We start from the raw sequence: 26333 nt of genomic DNA on the forward strand, positions 1-26333 counted from the left end.
AAAAGTATTAGAGTTGGTGTACTAACTCAAGAATAACTATCTAAAAAAGTAAGATCATGGTGTTTTCAGGTAAACAAAAATTGAAAACCAGAACCGCATGGTCATTGGATGGAGCCATATTTGAATGTGTCAGATATTATACATATTTAGTTCTTAATGTTGACGACACTTTAAACTGGAAAACGGACTGGAATTAAACAAACACCAAATGCATGATAACTTTAAATACCACACGTGTTTTAATCTGGAAGAATGGGGGTTACTCGGTTTATATCATCTTGCTGTTGTATACCTTGAGATTGTTGCCGGTTTTGAGTTATGGTATTGAAACTTGGAGCCATACATTTAGTGACAAACTAATCAAATTTGATGAGAACATTTTGCTCACATTGTTCAGAATGCCACAGTCATTGTCTGTAGAATTCCTATACCTTGAATTTGATTTAAATGGGATACAGTATTATTTAATTTGTAGAGGAGTTGTGTGTTTTGAAAACCAGCATGCATTACATAATGGTACATTATGTTGAAATACTTACAGGCTTTTTAATGTCTCAATAATTGTAATATGATGGGGACCCTGGGTAAAATATTGTCACTCTACAATAAGTGGTACATAGGATGTGAATATAACTCTGTGTCGAGCCCTATTCAAGCGATAAAACACTGGATACAACAGTGATTTACTATCTACAGCCATGAAACTCACATTGTGCAGTTATCTACTAAAAGTAACAGTGGCGTGTTTATCCAGTATAGAAGTGATCGCAAAAGCAAGCCCAAATACATAGCTGCATACCCAAGAAGTGGTATTATCAGACAGTATGTCTTATTAAAATTCAATGTTTGTGATGTTTTAGAAATAAAAGGTGGTCAAGTCGGGATTCCATTATCTGAACGCATGGCAGGCTCTGTGGTGACAATGTAATGGAATCACTGGATCACATTATTGCAACGTGTGTGAGTCTTGCACCTATAAGGGCAAGTTTTATCAAATCCTAGAACAACCTGGTTGACTGTAACAATATGTTCCTGATCTGGCCCAAACTCATGGAGGGTAGTGACCTTCATTTTATATATTTTATGGTAAAATTGTATTGGAAATCTAAAGATATTTTAGACATTTGATGAAATTGTTTATTTTAGATTGATTATACATATTTATGTTGTTCTAATTCTCCTTGAGATTATTTGATTACGATGCCATTGATCGACTTTGATGCTTCCTTGCTGCCTAATGTATTATAGCAACATGTTTTTAATGACATGCGTTATATGTTTTATTTTTGTATATGTTTTGTCTTTTTATGTTATCTTGTACATGCAAACCGTATGGCTATGAGTATACGAATAAATAAATAAATACATACATAAATACAAGAACCACATTGCTTCTTTGGGCTCAGTCAATTTTGCTCACCACTATTGTTGAATCACTGTGACCCATTTGAGCTGTCAAACAGCAAGGTCCTGCACACTTGCCCCATGCCCCAAATTTCCTGAGTACCTCCAGCCGATTGCCACTTGTTGAAGTTCACTGTGTCTGCCTGTTAAGGTTACACGTGCATTATCTTAAAGATGCATTTCTTTGCTGCTGGTTGACAAGATACAGACAATAAATGCCTACTACTAAGAAGCATCCTGTCTTGGCACCGAATTTCCATCCAAGTAAAGGCATTTCCACCATTTATTAGAGAAAGTGGACATTTCCATCTGCAAAGAAATGTAAAGAGTGATATCAAGGAAGCAAATAAGTGAGGGGAGAGAAAATGAATACATACAGCACCCCTATGCAAATTAGTATTATAAGCAGGCAATGCAGCTAAGAGTCTCTTTTGCAATTGTGCTTTATTGCACCAGCATTAGAAAACATTGCTTTGATATATTGTACATGTTATACCCATTCATGTACATTTCATTAAAGGTCATGTATTGGTCGCATAGTGCAGAGACCTGTCTACATAGCACCACAATACATTTGAACATGCGAGCAGATTAATCTGTTTACGTTTTTTTTTCTTCCCTTTACTCCTTCGTGAGCTCATCCAAATGTCTGTCTGCTTGGCACATCAACAATCCACTATGCCATGACTGTACCATCGCGCCCCCCTGTGTGAGGTATCAAAGTGTGCATGATTTATGGAAACATGATTAAACCATGAACAATCATCGCACCAGCAGGGGACTGGTGATAAAACCACAGATCCCCTCCATAATGGCATCACAATGGGCAAGCCATCTAACATTTGCATTGCTTTCTTCGTCAATATGTTGTATGATGACAGTACAAGGCGCGCAGCTTCTACTGTGTGCCTCATGGAGTGTCGCGCGCCCAATGAGGTGATGATTCCGCTCAGCATTCGATTTCTGCGAACCTGTTTGTTTCCCTCATTCCCAACATGCTGCAGTGCTGTGTTTGATGCGTCGTGTCAGGTGCTAAAAGCCCGCTGAGCCAAGTGCATCTGATCTTCTGTTCTGCCTTGTATCCTGCTCCCTGTGGTGCGTTAGGAATTGATGGAGACCAGCTGTCACAGCTTCCCATAATCTCTTTACTGCACAGTAAGACGGGTGAGTGACTTAACTAAAGCACATGCACATGACATACACACCTGACATCAGCCGATTGTATGCATGTATTTTCTTATCTAACAGCGATATACACAACATCGACACAGAAATCGGATTTAAAAATAAAAAAATAGATTTCGTTTAGGATGCCCTGGCATGAATGTTTCCAACAAATAATATTTTGTATATGATCACACTATAAGTGATCACATTTTTAAGTTCCTGTTTCAAAGGAAATGCCCTTTCATCAAGTCTTGACATCAGACAACATACAACATAGAAATGTAACCAAGCATTGGCAATACGAACAGTTTGGGCTTCCATTTAAGAAAGCAGTGTATTCTGGGAGTTGTAGTCCTTGGTGACTTCAGTTGGACTAACGCACCCTATAGAAGAGATGTTTGCAGGGGTGTATGTGTGGGGTGCTACCACGGTGTGTCACGCTAACCTTCACTAACCATTGCAGTTGGGGGAACCAGCACGCAGACATAAAAAAATTACTTTCGACCAGCATAAAACAAAGCGCAGTTTTCAGAGCAACATATAATTGGATTGTTCCTGCTCAAAACCAGCACAGAGACATACATAGAATGTGGCATTTGGGTTCGAACGTTTGACACAATCTTACGTTTGCTGCTTCAAAGACACATCATATTAAGACCGAAATACAGGCACTTTGCAGCTAGATGCTCGTGCGCTCTATACCGAACTGGTGAACGGTGGGGACAGATGTTAGGCAGAATTGCATGCAGTACCCTCTGGGACCACCACACACAATTAGGGTTACAGGTGTAAGCAAGACCAACCTTTTGTATAAGTCTGTACCACACAGTTTGTTTGTAGCAGCTGAGCCCCTAGGCTTATCTCAAGAGTGAATGTGAGCAATACAAGTAGTTACACAGAGGTCTTAAAATCATAGTGGTTCAAGTAGACACTTATCCTCAAAGTTTCTTGGTAAAACACTTATTAATTTATTTACACAATCATTTATAAAACATTTCACTAGAAGAAGACAACTTAATATTATAGACCAATGCAATTCAATACAAAACTCTACGTTTTTGAGACAGTTTGAGCTCCTTTGAAAAAGGAGCCACATGGCAGTTCAGTTACTTAGCAGTGACCAAAAAGGACAAAAGTAAGTAGAATAGATTATATATACTTTCTAGGCAGTGCAACTAGTTTCAGTTGACCAGAATAGTTCAATTCAAATGAATAGGCCAGGCCAAAGTCAATGGGCTAGTGTTCTGGATAGGAAAGAGCAGCTCTGGTATCAAACGGTAAAGTCTTTGCAAAAGTAGAAGTAGTTTAGGTGAAAAATAATCATTTGTGGCATCACAAGCTGATTAGGCCTGCAAGTGGATAACGTTTTACAAACTTTCTCCGCGAGAGTGGCGTTCTCTTATCGGGTTGTCACAGTACCTTTTTGTGAAGAAAACAAATGTTGCTGAAGTCGTGGTTCCTGGCAGTTCCTGCAGATCTCGCTGTTTCTGAGCCTCAGTCGTGGGGACAAGAGGGAGGACGTCAGGGGACTCCTGCACTGCACGGGATCGTTGAAGAAAGCAAACAAAATGGAGTCACTTCAGTTCCAGTAGCTGTAGATTCAAGAACACAAACTGGTGTCCCTCTCCCTGGTTAAACCTAACCAGCCTTGAAAATGGTATCCAGGTGTCTTTTGAGTAGACTGGTCCCACCAACTCAAATGAAGAAGCCGTCCTTGAAGGAGCTTCTCTGTCGAATGGAGTTTGGCAATTCAGACTGGCAGTAGGGCTTCTCCAGGCAAACCAACGGTCCAGTGGTTGCAACAGATGTCCACTTCCAGCTCGTATTCGGTTCTTTTGTTCCAGTGGTCGACTCGGCCTTCCAGTCCAAGAGACTCGCCTTTTAAACAGTTTTCTCCCTTTCATTCCAGACAAGCTGTCACTCACCCAGCAGGGTGGCTGTCCTTGCCAGACAGTCAGCCAGCCAACCACGCCAGAGCTCATTTGGGTTTCCTAGGAGACTAAGCACAGGGATTTCAGGGCACCTCCCTCACTTCCTGCCCACCCTAGACACTCAGACGCCATGGGCAGACTTCAGTCCTGACGCCCGCCAAAGGCACATGAACAAAGGGGCCAAACCTGGATTGGCGCACAGAGATAAACACTAGAAGAACCTTTCCAAAAAGAAATGGCGAAAAAAAAAAGAACAGGATCTGTTTAAACAAAGGGGCTTAAGGCGCCATCTTGAAAAACATGGCTCCCGTGATTTTTATCTACCAGTGTTTGCGGTTGGGAAAAATCATGGTAGTTTGTTGTAAAACCACTGCCACCAGCCTTTTCAATAGGACAGGGTTACATTTGACTGCTGCATGAGTGTTTAGACACAGGGGATACTATGTAACCCCTCCAGCACTACATTGTAAGATGGTGTGGGCTGGGTCTATGAATTTGGAAAAGATTATCAAAGTCAATTTTACTTTACATTATCTGGGAAACAGTAGTTCATCCCAGAGAAGGTATCTAAAAGACATCCCTGTGTCACTGCAAGTCCTCAAAATCCAGCAAAGTTGCTGGGGGTCTCTAAGGTGACGGGAATTATCACATTTCGGAGAATTCGCCCTAACAACGGATATCGGTTTATGAGGTTACGTTGCTAATTCTCAGCCAAAGCCCTGCTTGCAGAGAGCCCACATTCCGCATGTATTCACTTACACACACACACATTCCCTCCTGACAACAACACATATTACGCTAGAGTTCTCTCAAATGACTTGAAAGTTGGTAAATGTTCTAAAAGGCCTGCTTGGTTCTAAATGGAATTGAGTATAGAGGGCACCCCACACACTCATTGGCAGGTGTGCTTTTTGGATTGTTTCTGTCTTGTTTTCAATCCTCAGATTTGTTTTGCTTTTATGTAGGATTTATTTTGGATTTTTTCCAAGCAAGGATTTATTTGTCTTGGGTTCAGGATTTATTTGGGATTTTTACTGACTTGTTTCTAAGTAAAAACAATCCAGTAACACTAACTGCCAGGAACATATTTTTACTGGATTTATTTTGGATTTTTTACAACCAAGGATTGTTTGGTCTTAAACTGGAGGGTTTATTTGGGATTTTGTTAAACTTGTTTCTCAATAAAAACAATCCAGTAACACCATACATTTTTACTGAATTTATTTTGAATTGTTTTACAAGCATGGATTGTTTGGTCCTACACTGCAAGATTTACTTTGGATTTTTTCCCACTTGTTTCCTGGTAAAAACAATACAGAAACACTAGGCACACATGTTTACTGAATTTAAATGTTGGAAACCCAATGTTAACCTAGCTTAAACAATTTGGTTGCAGTTATTTAGAATTATTTTAATCTGTAAAACATTTAGCAGAGTTTAGGTTTATATATTTTGGATTGTATTGGCGATATAAAAGTTCAAGTGCATTTCTTTAGCAAATAATGCCCTGTCGCTAAGCTTTATCTTCAGGGTATACAAATTTGCAGCAATAGGAATAGAACACTATCCATTTTCTTCAGTGGCTTTGCCAATGCTTGTTTTAAACAGGACTTCAGTGGATTTTTAAATGCTTGTTTGAAACAGGACCTTAGTGGCTTTACCAATGTTTGTTTTAAAATGGACTTAGGTGCTGAGGAGTTTGTGTGGTGTAGCACTTGAGTGAGGTTCTTGGGGAGGTTGGTGGTGAGGCTATGGGGTGATTGTCAGGTTTCGGAGCCAGTCCCATGCTGATTGGATTTAATCTTACTCTGCATAAAGCAACCCCCCCACGACAAATGACCACAAGTGGTCACCGGTTTGAATGGAAGATATGGAGAAGAACTGGAAGGCGTCATTTAACATTTGTATCCTGTTCTGTCCTGCAACATCTGTGTAGATCAGCAATGTTGAGTCAACATAGCCCACAATTTAGTGGGAGGGATGTGGGGGTCTGAAGCACGGTCAGCTCAATGGGTGTGCACCACTGCGTGGGCTTGTCTTGTAAAAAATATCTTGTCTGAATATGCTTGCTAAGCACAGCTGAAGCAAGGGAGCAAATACATAACAGAAGATTGAGAACACTAGAAGATCAAAGTCGTACCTTTCTTTACAAATACCTAACAGCGAAAGCTATTAACTTTAGCATTTGGAAGAATGCTCACCAGGCACATTTCAACATGAAGCATGAAGGGCCTCTTTTAAATTGAGGTCATGGGTGAGCACCTGGTCGGGCTAACGGCTGGCCCCGGCTTCTGGCAGGCACCGGCCCAAGAGGGGGGGTTAGGCCAGAGTCCTAGGTGAGGCTCAGGCTGACCCAAGTATCCCCACCTAATAAAACACTCCTTTTGACTTTACCTTTAAAATTGCCATGTCACAGTGAGAAAAATGTCCAAACTGGGTGCACAATGCAGGGCAGTTTTATTGTCAAGCCTGGCTGAAGACATATTGGGGCCAAATTCAACCTGATGGTTGGGGGGCCCCTTGCTTAGAGGCGAAAAAAGCCTGAGGCACCTGTGGGGTGCATAGATTATAATGGAGAGAAAGAAATACACCCATGGGTTAATAGCCGCTGATTTTCCCCATGCATTTGCACAATCCAAATGCAACGTGCCTTAAGATTCTACCTCTGTTCTCCCTTGTCTTCTCCTCTTATTTGCACTGGCAAAACTGCAGAATCGCTGCCAGGCCTATTTGCAGTGTCTCAACCGTTACATGTATATTACGCACTTACTTGTCTCAGAATTTCAAGGGCTCTGAGCGACTTTTGTTTTTTCCTATTTTCCCACCCTCCTTCAGCGCTTTGAAACACTTTCCAGTGTATAGGTGCTATATAAATAAACAATACAGTAGATTGCCAGCCAGAGGGAGTGAAACACTAAATCCCTACTGAAAATCTACAAATCATTCTTTGTCAGCAAGGGGCTGATGTGGAGAAACCTGTGTTAAAGGACAACAAGCTAATAAGAACACTTCTGTGTAGCCCAAGGGATGTGATTTACAGAAGGGCTCCAGCAAATGAAGCTTGTAAGGCAAGTGCTGAAAAGCACACATGTAAAGCCCCAGAATGAAAGTAATATAGAAAGGAATATATTTCTGCATTATAAAACTGCTGACTTGCGGGCAGTTGCTGTGTGCTCCACTGACCGTTACCAGAGCATACTAGTCAAGGACCAGTTGGACCAAGGACCAGAAGTGAAGGACCAAAAGCCAATGATGTGAAAATATGAATGGTCAGACAAATAAAATATATTTTTAATAAATACTTTTTATTGTAACATAGTATGTGTGTGTTTTCTCTATGTGTATGCTTTTGAGCTCTGTTTCTTACTTTTGAGATCCACCCACATCGTTTATGGTGTGATCTTGCTTTTTTCTGATTATTTTCATGGGAGTCAGCTTGTTTAGGGCTTGTTTCGTAAAGGAGATGCAGCTTGTTTTTTCCTTCCGACCTGGAAACACAGGACACCACACTAGCAGCAATGGCGATGAAGATTCCAGCATGGGTCAGGAATCGAAACACAAACACCAGAATAAGGTAAACAGATGATGCACGGGTTTCTAGGCTTGTTTCTTTCAGAGTCAGGCTTTCGCTGTGCACGTTTTTCATCTCTGTGTCTCTCAGGACGCATAGAAATATTATCTTGATTTACGAGGCAGACCTGCGTCTTCTCATGTCGGCACTGGCAGAACTATAGTTCTTCAGTGCGCTGTGTTACAGGAAAGAAGGTTAGAATTCTGCCCTGAAACTGGATGATGTCGATAACCTGAAACCTAAATCTACACCAAAGTGCACCTCGAAGATCGCTGTGCAGCTAATGCTTGTCCCACTGTTTCCATCCTGCACTCCCTTCAGCCCCTCCGTTTCTCAGCAAAAGGCAGTGAGTTTGTCAGAACAGATCAGTCTGTGGGCCGGTACCACTAATTTTGATAGGCCCGCTTTAAAATGCCATTTGCTAGTTTGCTTGATAAAGTGCAGGAGCCACTGAGAAAACAAAAATATTCCTGCAATATGTAAACCTTAAACCCACTGGGAGCTTTTAAAAAAACGTAGTAGAAATGAAGTACCCCAGACTCGACAAACACTACAGCATGTTTTTCAAGCCAGTGAGGGACATCCAGAGATTTTACAGATTAGGCAAATTGACAGCATAATCACAAATGAAAGTGGCAGATTATCAACATTAGGATTGCAAAACAGGAAGACAAGACACCTTTTGATGTTAAACAGTGACGAATGCTCCAAAAATCAAGCTGTCTGACGCGATAACCATGCAGCAGAGCACTCCCCACAGTAAACTAAGTACTTATTTAGTACTGTGAAAGCGCTTGCCATGTCACAGTCTGGAAATATAAGCAGTGGGTGCGCGCTCATTGTTAAAGCTGGAAATTAGACTGGCATCAATGTAGAATGCAACAGCACTAACGTCCAGCTAAACACAATGCTACACAGGAAAAGACATTGTTTGGAGGCTAATCACTTGAAAGACATTTTAAGACATCTAAAATAATACTTTAACAAGTTTTGGCTTTGTGTGGGCATGGGAAAGACAGTTGCCAGGCACAGCTGTAGTGGTATTATCTATCCATTGTGGGTCGCAGGTGCAAAATGGTGTCAGTACCAGGGCATCTCATAGCAGTGCCGGGCAAAAGCTTAATGTTGATTTTACCAATGCTGGTTTTAAACAGGACTTCAGTGGCTTTGACAATGCTGGTTTTAAACAGGTATTCAGTGAAGGATACACAGAGGGCCCGATACATGGAATAGTGCGCAGAGATCCCACAATGCCTGCGTATCGAGAAAGACTTTGTGCGAGCCTGCATGCTCCACACATTCATGGAATTGTAAGTGCAAAGTAACCGTATATGCAAGTCGTGGCCGGAACGCCCCGGACACGCTCCCACACAAAGAAAAACAGCCAGAAAGGGAAACCTTTCCATGCTCCCTGGGCACAAATACATGCACCTTTAAAACAGTGCATGGGATGCCCTGCAAATAAGCCTGCATCTCGAGGACCCTGAACAGGGTCCCCGGTAACTGTTACCAGCACTCCGACAACATGCGTATGATTTATCGTAACTCGGGTAAACCTCAAAAAATCTGCATGCGAACCTCCGTAAACTGTTCCTGCATCCCGCTACATTGAGTACGCACACCCCTAAGTTAGATCGGGACCCAGGCTGCATACATGCACCCCTAAATCCGACATGCAATCTTACCTCTGCGTGGTGAATCCTATGTGCAAGTTTTCGTACGCCTGCTTCCAGGTGGCGGATAGAATGAGGGCGTTGCGTGGCCATTTCCCTGCCAAGAAGTTGCGCGGTCGGATCCATGAATACTTAACGTACTGCACAACAGTGGGTGTGCAATAGATTGCCTGCGGGGCCATCCATTGTCCTTCCTCATTTTATGTGTTCTGGCCCTTCCCTACCCTCTGCACAAGCCACACCCTGCATGGTGGAGGGACCATGGTCAAATGACTTTTCTCTGACTAAGGGGCTTACACTGCTCATGCAAATGTGTACATTCTGAGCATGGAGGCCTGTGAAGTAAAGTGAAAAGGCTAGGGCACAAGATATATTTTCAAATGCATTGGCCATGTTCTTAATGAAAATTACAAAACTTGTTTGAAGAGGCTATTTGTGATATTGACACTCAAGCTGTCATCATGGGGTCAGAGGCCACAACAGGCTATTAAAGGGTTGATATCTTGCATTCTGGGACTTATACTTTTCCATTCAAGATGTGAAAATTAAAGCCAGAATGATATTCTGTTGGCTTAACATGTTGCTCTAAGGATGTACATGTTGTCATGTGGCTTTCTTATGCAATTTGTGTTTTTTATAAGTAAACTCTATAAGACATTATTACTGTAGACCTTGAAAACTAAGAATTTGAGCCAGAGTTTGCGATCCTCCATGGTCGCCCCCCCCCCACTCGACACCCATACCCGCTGCAATCTGTCCAATCATCCAACTCCCTCCTTTTTGGATGCACTAGTTCATTTTTTCCACTTCCACCACTGGGTGCCGAAAACCAAAATTGAGTCATCAGGTGCAAATATATTTTGAGCTGCAACCCTCAACCCGTCACCTGGTTTGAAAGATCCAATCTGTTGAAACATCTGCTCTATTCAGGATCTTTTATGGCATTTGGGCATAGTTTTTTATATAGAGATCTCACCTGCTTTTAAGACACGATTATTTTATTTTTTTGTCAATTAATGTGTTTCACATTGTGACAAATAGGATTTCAACATGTGGAGTGTCAACTGAATGCTATTTTTGAGGGCTTTCTGAGAATATCAGGCTGAATGGGCATAACAGTAACTAGGCATGACCGACTGTGTGCCTGAGTGAGCCTGACGCTGTTTTTAATCAGTGACTTAGTGTAACAAATTGTGATGATTACAGAGTAAGCATGACTGAGTCCAGCCAAGCGCTTGTAACTGAATGACTGGGAGTGACTGACTGACTCTGTGACTAATATTAAGTTACTGACTGAATGTGGCTAAGTGATGGTGTGAATGTTGCAGGGTGATTGAGTAACTGGCAGACTGAGTGAGAGAGGGAGTGAGTGACTGAGTGGCTGACTGACTGACTAACTGGCTGAGTGAGGGAGTGGATGGTTGGTTAAGGGAGTGGCTGGGTTCATGTGTGTCTGGCCCAAGCAGGGGCTATTTCTGACCTATTGTCTTTTTTTCCCCAGCAGATACAAACGGTGTTCTTGGTGAAAGCTGTCGGTGCAGATTTATTTCTTGGTGTTTACGAGCTCTCGAGGCCAGGAAGGATAAGAAAACAAGAGTCAACTCTTGGGAGGAAGTAGTCTGCTACTCCAATGCAAATATGCTACCTTTTTGAGAATGGTATCTCAAGTTAGTATTTCTTTTAAAGTGTGTTTTATTTTCTTGGTTATTTTACTTGGGTGTTTTTATATTGTACTTTTTGGCCCCTTCAATTGCATAAAGGGAGTGATTGAGAAGCTGGTTGGTGGGAGAGGTTTTGCAGGAGGGATTGTGAGTGCGGGTACACGATATTTTGTGCGTGTTGGTGGGAGATATTGTATGTATGGGGGTTTAAGAAGGGTAGGGGCAGAAGGGGAGGTAGTTGGGGAAGAAGAGGGCTGGGGCAGATGGGGAGAAGGGGAGTGGAGGCAGTTGGGGTAGAAGAGAATTTGGTCACTGGTCACTGCACTCACTATTCACATCACAACCTGTCTCAATGCAAACTAGCTTAAGCGGCAAGCTTGCTGCACTAGTTGAAGCCAGACCTGGTTAAGACATTTTTATTACACCGGTTAAGAACTTCAATTAAGTCATTAACCCTCAGAAGACTGCTTTGAAAAAACACTGCCAGGCCCGTGCATGCGGCGGTGTGTGCCTGGAGGGCTCATTGCCCCGCGGGGTTTGCCCCATGTCAGAGGTGAATGCTAGCTTTTTGTAAGCATGGTGTTCAATAACGTTGAATATACAGACATAATGAAACCATTTGTGTCAAACTAGAAGCCATCATAGGAAGTGAGTTTTATTTTTTTGCAGTTAGAAGTGCCGTTTGTTGCTATTGGAATGTGTAATATTAATGTTTGTGCTACTATTTCAGTGTACTAGGGTGGAATGGATTTGTATCAGAAGCTGGCCATCAAACACTGTCTGGAACTGGCTCTTCAGTTGAAAAACAGGGGGACCGGAACCACAGAGTGCTTTAATCTGATCCCAGACCTGGTCCAGCAACAGCATCAGAAGTAAGCACCCTTGAGTAAAAAAAAAGTTGGTTGATGCCCCTATTAAAATCATAGGTCGAAGTGGGCGGGAGCGGTCGGGAGCAGTGCTCCTATACATTTTATTTTTCAGTTTCACCATTCCTATACTTTTATTTTAAAAAGAAACCGTTCTGGAAGGGTTTAGTTTTAAAATAAAAGTGTAGGAAGAAGTTGAAGCTTGCACTTCAGTGCAGTGCACTGAACATTCCCTTAAATAATGGGTGTGTTTGTTTGGGGGTTTGCACTGTGTGTAGGACGGGCACAGCGATGGGGTTTGTGGGGAGTGGGGCAGACCAGCAGGGAACATAGCTCCACTACTTCTTTTCGTACACTTCGACCACTGATTAAAATAAATGCTGTATTTTCAAGTCAATATGCAAGTGACATCTTAGTCTTCCTCCTACCTCATCTCTCCCCTTTTCCCCTGGCATCTCGTGGTCAATACCCTTGTAAGATGTGCAAAAACTATATGCCTTTAAGCCTAAAGCGCTATCATTTTATCCATTCTGCTTATAAAGCTGTTTCACCAAAGCACGATACAATATGAATAAATAACCAGTTAGGCAGAAAACTAGAAAAACAGTAAGGAAACAAGATACACAGACCACCAAAAAGAGAGAATATCCTTGTGGACGTGGCTTTATTAAATATTGAAATCTGAATAATTTCCATATCTTAATATAGATTTTCAGGTTTGAGAAATCTAATCATTTTTCATTTCTTATATGCACATAGGAAAATTCCTCTAGTTACATACTTCATAGTAAGCAGTGTGAAACCAAGATGGATGTGATGACAACAACAAAAGACAGACAAGCAACTTGGCACTCTCCCTGCTGGACTTTGAATGTAGCAAAATGGCAGAAATGGGAAGAATGTCATCGACAAGAAGCTATAAAAGGTACATTAATGCCATTCAGAACATACATGTTTAATACATTTATTTGGAGATTGTACAGTGCAAATTGTCTACTTTGCTTCCTTTTATCCATGCATCCCTGCCAGGCACATCTTTGGCAATGTTATAATGCTTGTTGAGCAGTTAAGCACCTCCTTTCAAGATCTACCTGTTGGTTAGATGGTTATGCTAGCTCTTTTCAAGATATTTCTACAGAATTCTTCCTTTTTGCATTTCATGTCCCCACCTGACTACCTTGCTCCCTGGGCTTGCCCTGGGTCAGCATTGGACACATTGGCTGGTTTTGGGTCCCCACCGTACTTCCTTGCTGGCTAGGCTGAGTCTGGATACCTCCTTCACAATTGCTCCCTGGACTGGGTTCTCACCCTGACTCCCTTGCCCCCTGGGCTGGGTGCCCACCTGACTCCCTTGGTCCCTGGGCTGTGTCCCCACCTGACTCCCTTGTTCTCTGGGCTTAGCCTGGGTCCGTATTTTACTCCCTGGCTGGATTGTCCTCTTGTCCTCAATGTTCTCTTCCTTGCGGCATGCCAGTATTACAGTTACGGCATCCGTGCGCTTGCACATACACTGGTATGGTGGTGCAGGGCCACAGTGGGTCCCAGTCGATGCCGTTAGTACCGGCATCTAGGGTTGTAATACAACGGCCCAGGTAACGGATGCTGGTATTGCCTCACCGGCACCGTTATTTCTGGAGTGCCAACCTTGCAATGAGGCCCAGTATGTGTTAGGAAATGCTATTTTAGTACAGAAATTAGAGGTTGTAAAATGTTGGGATGATTTATTTGAACTTTACAAGTGCAACAGTTTAACATAGGAAACACTGTATTTGTTTTAATATTCTTGTTGCTGTACTGTTATTTGCTACAGATATACTTGCAGCTGTCAAAGGCAGTTTACTGGACACACACTTCCGGACAGTCCTGTGATGTCCACAAACATCTGAGATGTTCTGTGGCATCTATGATTATTTGCGTATTACAGGGTTGGTGAAAAGCAGTTTTTGTATGGCTTACAATTTGGTGTCACTCAATGAAACTGTATGAAATTCAGGAATTTCATTCTATACCTGATTCTGAATGGTATTGAAAAGTGTGGTGCTGTTTTGTCAAGAGTGAACAAAATTAGAGGGGGGGTCCCAAAATATTGTAAAGGCTTATAAATGTGGTGCCATTTGACGAATCTGCAGAAAAGGTTGCAAAAAGATTTCCGATCTAGATATAAATGTTTTAGCAAAGTTTGGTGGGATTTTGTGAAGAGTGGGCAAAATTAGAGGGGGAAAACTAAAAATGCAGTTACACTGGCAGGTTACCCATGCGCCCATGTTTTACCAAAAAAGAAGACATGTAAGCTCTCTGGTATGGATTGCTTTTTTATTTCCAAGCACAAATATGTGTGTTTTTTCCTCTTAATTAGGCTGGGATTTAACCCGAGACTTGACAACAAAGACTATAAAACATATATATAAACAACCACCATTTGAGTAAGCAGAATCAGAACATGTAAGAATACCAGGCATACCACATTTTGCAAGAACCAGATTGTGAATCTCTAGAAACACACTAATGCAATGCGTTTTTCTGTTTCTTGTCTTTTTTATTTTATTTTCATTTATCATTTATTTTTGATGTTCTTTCACTACCCTCAAACACTCCTACCCTTTACCCCTCCCTTAACGGCCAATCTCTTTACATTATGCTTTCCCGGAATTCATTGGGGTTTTGTAATTAATGACACAATTGTGAAATGTTTTGAACATGGCTGTTTTCCAAAACTGTTATTTAAAATAGTTTTTCACTCGTTATGTAATTGAAATGTTCTAATATCACAAAAATGTTTTTTGTTTTTACAAAAATGGGTAATATCACGTTTAACACTACCAGCCCTGATTTGTAATCACAGAGGGTACTGTTAACACATATTAAAAAAACATATTGAAACACTGACAAAGAGGTTACATGTCTTCTTTTTTGGTAAAATGTGGGCGCTTGGGTAACCTGCCCTCTCATGCGACCCTGAACAGGAGCTATCCTTCAGCACAAACAAGGGCGCTGAGGTCCACTATCAGGTGCCCCCACAAAAGGTTCCTCAACTTTTTATGAAATTAGAGGGGGGTGTCAACATTTTTTAATGGATCATAACTTTTTTGCCATTTGAGGAATGTGGACAAACATTTTCAGGAAGATTAAAGACCCAATCATGAATGTTTGTGCAAAAAATAAAACATGGACGGATTTCCAGCAAAGTCATTTAAGGAGCATTGGCAAAGACCTAAATGCATGATTATTTTTTGACAAGTGGGATAATGTAGGTACATAAAATAGTGGGGTATCTGTAGTGATTGACGTATAAAATGTGGCTCTGGGTCATGGAATAAGGTCCTGACCTGGACAATCTGGATAATGCCCATGCTATCTGGCAAGGTTTTTTGAAATTGTGATGGGAAAAACAAATGGGCTCGTGGGTACAGGTTGAAGTGCTGGATGGGATTACAGCAAATATGTACAAGGGGGGGTCAGCAATAACTGGAAAGCATGGTTTTGCAAATATGCCCTGTGTTTTTTTTTTTTAAAAGTATAAATAGTAAGTACACAACACAGTGACATAACTCTGGTGATTGGGCAATGGGTGTGGGTGTTAGCAAGGAGAAATGTGTACTGTAATTTGCTTATTGTGACATTGGGGAAACATATTTAGCTTGTGGTTACAGCCTGAATTGGTGGACTAGATTACAACAAATGTGTGCGATGAGCATTAGCAAGGACTTGCAGGCATGTTTTTGGAAATATGTGTTGAGTTTTATTTTTCCAAAGTGTAAGAATGTAAGTAGAAAAACTAGTGACATACATTTGGTGTCTGGGTAGTGGGCCTGGCCCTCGGCAAATGAAAATGTGTACTCTGATTTTCTTATTGGGGAATGCGGCAGGGCTGATGCCTATGCTCCATGGATTTGGAGAATTGCCATGGTTGCAAGCCATGAGCAGTGGCCATTGGTTACATCATTATGGTATAGTGGACAGTGTACTAGGGTGCATGGTAGGTGCAGTGAATAATAGAGGTTGTTTGGTTCGGCTGGGGTCATGGTGGAGCCTGATGGCATAGGCAATTGAATCATGATTTCGATCCCTGGCATGCACTGCTGATAACAACAGACATAAGTATGTGTTGCAAAAATATGTTTCTTAAAGGAGTTTTATAGTTCTTTTATGTATGTGAAGAGAGGCCCATCTGATGTTCTGTTTTAAAGTGTGGGGACATTAATTATGATCAATTATGTGGTGCAAGTTTCCTGAAATGATGTGTATGATGTACATTTGAAATTGCATGAGCACTAAAAATGCTCGGGCCTCAATGGGATTTTGTGAAGAGCGGGCGACATTAGATGAGGTCTCAACATTTCTAGATGGTTTATAACTTTTTGCCATTTAACAAATGTGAAGAAAGAATTTTCAGAAAGATTATAGACCCAACCTTGAATGTTTGTGCAAAGTCTGAATGGATTTTGTGAAGTGGGGGCTACGTCATATGACTATTGTATGTACTTACATTTTTAAAGTTTTGAAAAAATAAAACATGGGGGGATTTCCAGCTAAGCCATGTAAGGAGTATCGGTAAGCACCTGAAATGATGTGGATGATGTGTATTGGAAATTGCATGAGCGCTACAAAAACTAAAATGCTGGGGGCTCATGTGTTATGTGTATGGACATTGGCTGCACATTGAGTAGGTGATTCCCCCTGTGCGATGCCACCAATACTTAATGAACCATTGATTTTGACAATAGTCTCTACTTTACATGTTCCAGTTTTTCTGTCTGGTTATGGTCTTAGTGTTCTGAACAATAGAAATCCCCTCTTTCAAAAATGGGATGCATTGTTGAAATATCTAATCCAGGAATCAATGTACCATAACAATAGCACAATCTCATAAAACTACACATCACTCTTATGTATATGTAAAATGAGACTAACAATAATATTTTATGAACATTATTATTAGTCACCAAACATATATAGAGTGTCTGTCTACTATACATTGTTTATCCAGCCAACACAATTATTTTTAAAGTGTATTATAGCTTCATTTGTTTCACAATATTTGAAATATTTTCAAACAGGTGGAGAAGTTATTGTATTAAGATAAAGAATGTAAGAAGAAGCAGTACAACAACTACTCATAAAACAAATCCTGGATTAATTAAAACAATTACATTAAAAATTAATGTTGGAAAATAAGTACAATCAATTCAAAAGGATATTGAACAGTTAAAAGAAATTATAGACAGTAAAAATCACATTGAGTTAGAAAACATGAAGATGTGACTTTTTAATGTTTGTTGAAAAAATTGCAAACATGAATTATGATGTTGCAAGTATCCTGGGATAATGTGGATGATGTGTATTGGAAATTGGACGCGATGGTCTGGCCCATACTGTGCTACAGTCATTTTAGGCTTATATGTTGTCTTATATTTTTACTGTAGCTGTGAGCTGTGTTTGTGCGTAATCGACCTTCACCTATTAAATGTGCTGGTAGCAACAGCTACAGTTTTCAACCATCTGCAGCATTGGCACACTCTATTTGAAGAGTTATTAGGAATGCTAGAGAGGTGGCTTACTTTTGTATGGCATTGTCTTTTTAGGGTTCTCATTTTTGTTATTTTATATTTTCATCACCAGTTGGACATTAGAATATGTGTAACATTGATCATGATCTCCTCCGACCTTCCCCTTTCTGTCCCTCTCACTACTCCTCTCTCCTGGAGTGATCATTTCCTCTCATCTCACCCTCTCTACCCCACAGGCCAAGCCACTCCCATCATTGCCACCCACATTCTATGTCATCCGACCCATGAAGCGCGTATACGTTGAGGCTTTTGCCACCACTTTGTCACCTCCCACTCCTCCTTTGGCTGACTCTCACCCTGACACAGCCCTTTCCACGCTCCACTCTGCTATATCTGATACTCTTGATATTCTTGCCCCTGTCATGAGAATCCGCCTGAAGCCCAATGCTAAGTGCAACTCCTGGTTTGACTCAGACCTTGTCACCCTTAAACGCAAGTGCAGGGTGGCCGAGAGGAAATGGTGTGCTTCATGTACATCCTCTGACAAACTGGCCTGCCCCCTGCTCCAAAGGCAATACCGGCTCTCTGTTCTCACCAAGATGACAGCTCATATCAAAGCCTGCGTCTCTGTGGCATCTAACACCTCGGCTGAACTCTTTAAAATCTGCAAGGAACTGGCCAATCTTTCCACAGTCTCTACCTCTCCTGTACCTTCCCATGCCCTCTGCATGGCACTGGCTTCTCACTTCATCTCTAAAACTCAGGACATCCTGTCCTCACTCTCCTCCTCTCCCCTCCCACCCTCTACTCCCTGCTCTTCCTCCGGCCCTTCTGCAGCCACCACTCCTACCTCCTTCTCTGCCTTTCCCTTTTTCTCCACAGATGAGGTCTCTAGACAATTCTGAGCTATGAAAGTCTCATCAAAACAGGTTCACCCCGTTCCTCCAAAACCATCAAGGATCACATCAACTCCCAGGCTCCTGCCCTGGCTGACTTCTGCAACCACTCCTTCGCCACTGAAGTCTTCCAATCCCCCTGAAGCACTCCCTTGTGCACCCTCTTCTTAAGAAACCCTCTGCTGACCCCTCCTGCCCGGCTAACTTTCACCCAATCTCCATCACTCCCTTTCTGGGCAAGCTCCTGTAGAAACTAGCAATCTCCCAACTTAATCTCCACACTGAATCTATTGGTTGTCTTCATGACCATCAGTCTGGCTTCAGAGCTACCAGAAGCACAGAAACTGCTTTTCTGAACATCCGTGAAGACCTGCTCTCCAACCATGACTATAACACCCCCTGTGTCCTCATCTTGCTTGCTCTCTCTTCTGCCTTCGACACGGTCAACCATGCCATCCTGCTCAATTGTCTCCGTGATAACCTGGGTATCACCGGTCAGGCCCTGGTGTGGCTGACTTCTTTCCTCTCTGACCGACCCTCCCAGGTCCAACTTGGGTCCTTCCTCTCTGCTATCTGTGTCTCTACCTGTGGTGTCCCCAGGGGTCTAACCTCTCTCCCTGGCTGTTCAACCTATACCTGGAACTCCTTGCCCACTGCATTGCTGCTCTCTGCCCCAACTTTCAGTGCTATGCAGATGACACTCAGTGTTACGCTCACCCGGTATCCACAGGGATGTCACTCAGCCCTGGTTGGTTGCCGGAACATTCTCCACGATTTCCAGATGGTGTCTTCAGAGGAAGTCTAGCCTGAAAACCCAGGAGGGCTGGGTTCAAGACTGGCTGACTCAGGTAAAGTATCCTCCCACCGCCCATTTGGCTTCAGCCCTTAGGCCCTCTCCTCACCTTACTGTGGTATTAGGCATGCTCTCCGTCCTGTTTTCTTAGCAGGGGTGTGGGCGACCGAGTTACTTCACTGGCGCGTGCCCGTTCAAGTGCCTTTAAGGTAGGTCTTATTGTAGCAGTTTTGTATAGAGCTGTTTGTTCTTCCCTGCCTTTCTTTTGTGATTAATAATGTCCTTTCTTTCTCCCTAGGCATGCGGGAGATTCGGCGTGGCATGCTGTTTGGTTTGCCGGCAAATGCTGGCACGAGATGTGCGCTGCAATGCGGTAAGTAATGCGCTATGCGCTGCACTGCTTTGTCTTGCCTTTGCTAACATGTGTCTCCTCTCTTCCTTACAGGTCGCGCTGTCCTTCTCCAGCAGGTGTGGAATTCTGGAACGATGCTGGCCGGGAGGTGACAAGCCAGGTAAGCTTCTTGTGATGTTTGTGGCTTAAGAATTTGCCAGAGTATTCCTTTTCTAATGTTGCCTTTCTCCTTTTCCTTTTCAGGTCGCTTCGTTCCAGTAGGTATGCAGTGCCCAGAAGAAGCTGTTCACTGGAGAGTGGATGACAGGATAGACATTGCAGGTAAGATTCTATTAATGATGTTCCTTTTGTCTCCTCTGCAGGCTCGTTGGTCTGAGGCTTGCGGGTATCACAGGACACGGTGAGCGTTACGTTGCAGTCTGCAAAGTAACGCAAAGCATGTTCTGTTGCTTGGGTGTGGTTTAAATAGCCTCCCAGCAAAGTAGTCCAGGTAAAGTAGTCCCAGGCCACCACACCCAAAACACTATAATGCATTGCTTAGTTCTTAGGAGCCACACTGTGCAAATGCCTCGATGTTAACTGCAGGCCCAATGAAAAGTAGTCCCCCTTCAAACATGTTCTCCACAATGAATATGAACCTAGTGCCAGAGGGGCCAGGACTGACTCCAAGAGAGTCGTGGGAGTGGATGCAAGGCCAACAAGACCTTAATGGAGCCCCAAAACCTGACCTTACCTGGCAAGTGGACTTGCCAGTGGGTGTCTGGGGTAAGGGTTGTGACACTTTCATTTTCCGACTACCTTCGTCCACCTCTGTTAGGGAGAATTCTCATTCAATGGCTAGTTTCCCTTACCTAGTGAGTCCCCCAGCAGCTTTGCTGGATCGCTGGAGTGTATTTTTCCACTTGGTAAGAGTGTACCCCAATCTTTCCACTCTTAGCTGTGTTTTGCATTGTGTATTTCATCTGTTTTGTTGATTGCGGACTCTGGAGTACACCACTTCAGTAGCCCCCTTCTTTTGTTTGTTACACAGGACCTTCAGTCCAGTGACACCAGGTTGTCTTTTAGACTCCCCACCGACTCCATTTCTGAGGCTGACTACTGTCCCCCATAAAATAGTAAAGTTGTCATTAACTTTACTTAGTCATTTAACCACAGATCCAGTACAACCCATCCTACATGGAGTTCTGTAAAGGGTTAATCCGTAGCCCTTGTTATCTTTACCTCCTAGAGCATTGGTTCGCTCTTTTAACATTTAGACTTGGATGGTGGCAGTGGTATCTACCCTAACTTTTCTACCGCGATTATACTATATAAACGTGGTATGTTTTAGGCTATTATATTAGCCTTGAACTTAAACCCGCTTGACCAAATACTTTTTCTTTTGGCTCCGGTTGTGTTTATTCGCCATTTCTTTTTGTTAAAGTCCTTCTTGTGTTTTACTTTGTGCGAAAAACTAGGTTTGTCTCCTTTGTTCACTGTCTTTTGGCAGGCTTCTGCCCAGAAGCCCTCCTCTAGGTGCCTGGGTGTCTAGGTGGGCTGAATGTGAGCGATGGGTGTAGTCACCCCCTGCACAGGGTATCCTAGGAAACCCAAGTCGCACTTTGCCATGATTGGCTGAGGTTTTTGTCCGGGCCGGACAACCCCCCTGATGCGTGATTGACAGCCAGGCTGTGTGAATGGGGGATTTTCACATATAAGGCAGGTCTCTTGGTCTGGAAGCCAGAGTCGCCACTGGAACTACAAGGAACCGAAGAAAAGCAGAGAAGAAGTCGACTGCTGCAACTATCCCGTCCCGGTGAAGCTCTGCTGCAGTCCTGAGCTATCTACCCTTCGACGACCAGAGAAGATCCAGTCCGGAGTCTTCTTCCCTTGAGCTTGGTGGGGATAAACAGCTCATCTTCTACAGCCAGAGGATCCTCTTCGTGGTCGAAATCATAACATGTCTTGCCGCGGATACGCGTTTCTTTAGTAATACCGAACTGTCATTACTGTCAAAAAGTAATTGCAAGTGTATTCCCGGTAACGTCTTTTGTTTCATAACACTGGTCCACTAAAACACAGGGTACTTACCTTGAAGTATACCGTACAAAGTGAATTGGTTAGTTGTAGTATATTTTACGTGTGGTTTTCGAATTAATAGAAGTGTTGTGTTTATAACAAATGGTTTAAAAATAAATGTATTTATATTTTTACCTGAAACCTTGAGTCAGTGTTTGCTTGAGTCACAGTAATTGTGGTCCCTTTCTGTAATCTCTGCTACTGCTCATATACTCTTGAGATAAGCTTGGCTGCTCCACTACTGCTACCACTTTAACATAGTAGTACAGGTTTGTACCTAAGGTAAAACCTGTATTGCCAAATGTAGTTTTAATTGTGTGTATTGGTCCCTAAGGGCACTGCACAGGATTCTGCCTAACACTGGTGTACAGTGGTGTGGATTCGGAAGTAGAGTTATTACACTTAGAATGCTGCTGTTGCTTGGGGTCAACTATTCACAAGGCTAACACCACTAATTCTATTTAACTAAGAAATCATGTCAAATATGGAAAACTACACTGAAGAGGGTCTCTTGAACTACACTGCTGAGGTTTTGAGAACCATGTGTAGGGAGAGGAGTCTCTCTGGTAAAGGAAAGACATCTGAATTGATTGCAAAGTTGTTGGGAAAACAAAGTCTTGTGAGTGGGTGTGAAGGGCCTACGCCTCCAGCAAACGTGGATACTGATGTTTCTGATTCTGAGAGTGTACATTTTGAAGAAGTAGATGAGTCCTTGTTAGGAAACCCTACAACTCCCTTACCTGCTCAGAAAGCACAACCTCTGTCCACAGGGACTACACTTACTCCTGAATGTATTGCACTTGAGAAAATGAGGCTTGAATTGGAAGTGAAATGTATTGAGGCACAAACTGCCATGAAACATCAAGATTAAGGCTCAGAGAAATGGAGCTGAATCATGAACTAGAGATGAAGAAATTGTCTGTAGAAAATGCTTCTCTCCCAGAGTCTTCTAGGTCTTCCAGCCCTAAGAGACCCCGTATGCCAAAGGAAATGATTGCCATGTATTAGACTAAACTTGATGTTTTGGATTGGTTAGCAATGTTGAGTATAATCATGGGATTCAATGTACCTCAGGGAATCAGCTGATTCCCTGGATTCTCTCTAGGCTCCCCCCTGTTGCAAGTGATGCTGTAATGGAATTGGGGGAGGCGGATAAGGAGGATTATGAGTGTGTGAAGCTAGCATTAATAGCTAGATTTGGGAGGTTTAGAACCCTAATAAAACATGATGGTACCCCTTGGACTACCTGGGTGTGTGAATGTTTGAAAAGCTTAGATGGTTGGGTTAAGGGTTACAAAGTGAACTCTTATGAAGGGTTAAGGAATCTTGTAATGTTTAGGTCTATTTTGGATGTCTGCTCCCCTGAGCTTAGACAGTACTTGGCTGATTCAAAGGAGATAGATCCTTAGAAACTAGCTAAGGCTGCTGACCTGTGGGTTGCCAACAGGGCTACTCACAAAGATTCTGGGGTAACTCAGAAAAAGGATGAGGGAAAGCAGCCAAAGAAAGACAACAAAGAGAATTCCAATAATTCCAATCCAAAAGAGGGCCCCAAACATAACCAAGGTAAGCCACAAGGGAAGCCGAATCAGGCTAGTGTAACATCTGGTCCCAAACCAGATGGAGGTCAGAAAAAGCCCCATTGCAGAAAGCATATGGAAGATGCTTTGTTTGAGGGTTGCCTGACCATGTGAAAGGAGATCCCAGATGTAAGGGTAAACCTTCAGGAGTCAACACTGTCTCCTTAGCCTTCTCCCAGGTGGATGAAATACCTATTACCAGTAGAAACTTCCAGTTACTAGCTGATGAGCCCATGAGAGTCTCAGCTAGTGTTCCTTTAGTGTCCTTGGGTCTTTGGGAACAACAGAATTTAGATGTCTACAACTCAATCCCATAATACTAAAGAGTATTACAAAGATAGTGTTCTTGTGAATGGTCAGGTAACCCCTGCCATCAGAGACACTGGAGCCAGCATAACTGTGGTTGATGAATGATTTTTCAAGGTGGAAGATGTGGCTAAGGCACCCAAACACCTGACCAAGTTAGCTGGAGGCCCTGTGCAAATGGTTCCCCAGTTACCAGCTCTCATCCACTGTAATTACATGACTGTCAGAATACCTGTAAGTGGGCATAATAACGTACCTGGGAGGGTCCTGCTGGGTAATGACCTTAAAACAGCAGCTTCTCAGCTCAATGGGACTGAGCCTGGGAAGTATAGGTTGCACTGGGAAGATGGCCTCTTCTACAGTGAACCGACTGAGTCAACCCCTGGAGACTGCAAAAAACTTGCAGTACCTCTAGTGAACCGACTCCAGTTTCTGCAGTTAGCCCACGAGATACCTTTGGCTGGTCACTTAAGTTTTAAAAAGCCCAAGTAAAGGCTCTCTCTTTACTTCTACTGGCCTAAGATGGGCTCAGAAGTAGACACATTCTGCAGAAGCTGCCACACTTGCCAAACCTCTACCAAGAGTGGAACCAATAATGTGGCACCCTTGGTGCCTCTCCCAGTGGCGGGAGTTCCTTTTGAGAGGGTTGGGATTGACATTGTTGGCCTTCTTGACCCTCTCACATCTTCAGGCAACCGGTTTAACCGGGTTGTAGTGGATCATGCCACTAGATTTCCTGAAGCTATACCTATGAGAACTGTTACTGCTCCAGCTGTGGCTAAGGCCCTACTTGGTATTTTTACCAGAGTAGGTATTCCTAAGAAGGTTATATCTTACAGGGGATCAAATTGTATGTCCCACTACATGCAAGCCATGTGGAAAACCTGTGGAGTCACCTACAAGTTCTCAACTGCCTACCATTCCCAAACTAATGGGTTGGTAGAGAGGTTTAACAGAACTATGAAGAGCATGGTAGGTGCTTTAGAAGAACCCCTTAAAAGAAAGTGGGACCTTCTACTGCCATGCCTTCTCTTTGCATATAGAGTAGTCCCTCAGGAGGGAGTGGGATTCAGTCCCTTCAAACTTCTTTATGGCCATCCAGTCAGAGGTCCATTGGCCCTGATCAAGGAGGGGTTGGAGAGTGCTCCTTCCCCCCAAGCCAGTCAGAGTGACTGACTATGTGATAGGTCTCCGGAGGAGAATGTCACACATGATGGCAGAGGCAAGTGACAACTTGAAGGCTGGTCAAGCTCTGGTCAAACATTGGCATGACCAGAAGGCTAACATGGTTGAGTTTACTCAAGACCAGCAATTCTTGTTATGGTCCCCACAAGGCAGAGGGTCTGGCAGGACAAATGGATAGAACCCTTCAAGGTTGTGGGTAAACTTGGAGAGGTGAACTATCCGGTGGACTTAGGCAATTCTAAGGAGGCTCCCTGAGTCTTTCACACCAACCGTTTGAAGGCTTATGTCTCTTGACCTGACATAGGAGCTTTGCTTCTAGCTTCAGCTCAGGAGGAGGAGGTGAGTGAACTTCTACCTGACCTCCTCAGAGGCCTACCTTTAGATGAGCAAGTGGAAGGAGTTAATCCCTCTTCCAGTCTCACATCTGACCAGCAGGATGAGTGCAGGTTACTGTTAAATCAGTTTGCCTCCTGTTCTCACTATCGCCAGGCTTGACCCCTTGGGGCCAACATGATATCCTCACTGGTGACTGTTTGCCTGTCAAAAGCAGGGGGTACAGAATGTCAGACAATGTAAGGACCCATATAAGGAATGAGGTCAACAATATGCTTGATCTCGGGGTTATAGGACCCTCTACTAACCCATGGTCTAGCCCAGTTGTGCTTGTACCAAAAGCAGGATCTAAGGAGTTGAGATTATGAATCAATTATAGAGCTATAAATGCAGTCACCAAGACTGATGCCCATCCTTTACCTAGGACAGATGAGCTGGTGGAAAAACCTGGTGCAGCCATGTACCTCAGCACATTTGACCTAACGTCTGGCTATTGGCAAATAGCCCTGACAGACCATGCCAAGGATAAAACTGCATTTTCCACCCCAGCTGGCCTCTACCAATTCAAGGTAATGCCTTTTGGACTAAAGAATGCACCTGATACATTTTAGAGGATGGCCAATCAAGTTCTGAATGGGATGGAGGACTTCTGCATGGCATACTTGGATGACATTGCAGTGTTTGGCCCTACATGGAAATAACATGTTGAACACCTAGGCTATGTATTGCAGGCTCTGGAACAGGCCCATCTGAAGATAAAGGCAAGCAAATGTCAACTTGGTCAGAGTACAGTGGTCTACCTTGGACATGAGGTAGGAGGGGGTGAAATGAGGACATTGCCTAGCAAAGTACAAGCTGTACAAAACTGGGCCACCCCTACTACTCAAACCCTAGTGAGAACCTTCTTAGGTCTCACTGGATATTACAGGAACTTCATAGAGAACTATGGGACCATAGATTCTTCCTTGAATGTCATCTTCTCTCCCAAATTCCCTAAAAAGGTCAGGTGGAATAAGGAGTGCAATCAAGCCTTTGAAGGTCTAAATAAAG

At 43.0% G+C, this 26333-nt stretch overlaps 1 long non-coding RNA gene across 2 annotated transcripts in view; it reads left to right on the plus strand.

The window, feature by feature from the left end:
* The first annotated feature begins 7990 nt into the window (after positions 1-7990).
* The window catches only part of LOC138481777 (uncharacterized), a 54536-nt gene continuing 36193 nt past the window's right edge, over positions 7991-26333 (plus strand). Inside the window, exons 1-4 of one of the 2 annotated variants that reach the window (XR_011274399.1) lie at positions 7991-8076; positions 11251-11413; positions 12138-12279; positions 13033-13198. This is a non-coding gene — a long non-coding RNA (uncharacterized lncRNA). Of the gene's footprint in view, positions 8077-11247; positions 11414-12137; positions 12280-13032; positions 13199-26333 lie in introns of both variants that reach the window. The other variant, XR_011274398.1, reaches the window with a different exon arrangement.

The sequence above is a fragment of the Ambystoma mexicanum genome, chromosome 5p (genome assembly GCF_040938575.1).
Source record: "Ambystoma mexicanum isolate Mex_15411 chromosome 5p, UKY_AmexF1_1, whole genome shotgun sequence".
NCBI classification, from domain to species: domain Eukaryota; kingdom Metazoa; phylum Chordata; class Amphibia; order Caudata; family Ambystomatidae; genus Ambystoma; species Ambystoma mexicanum.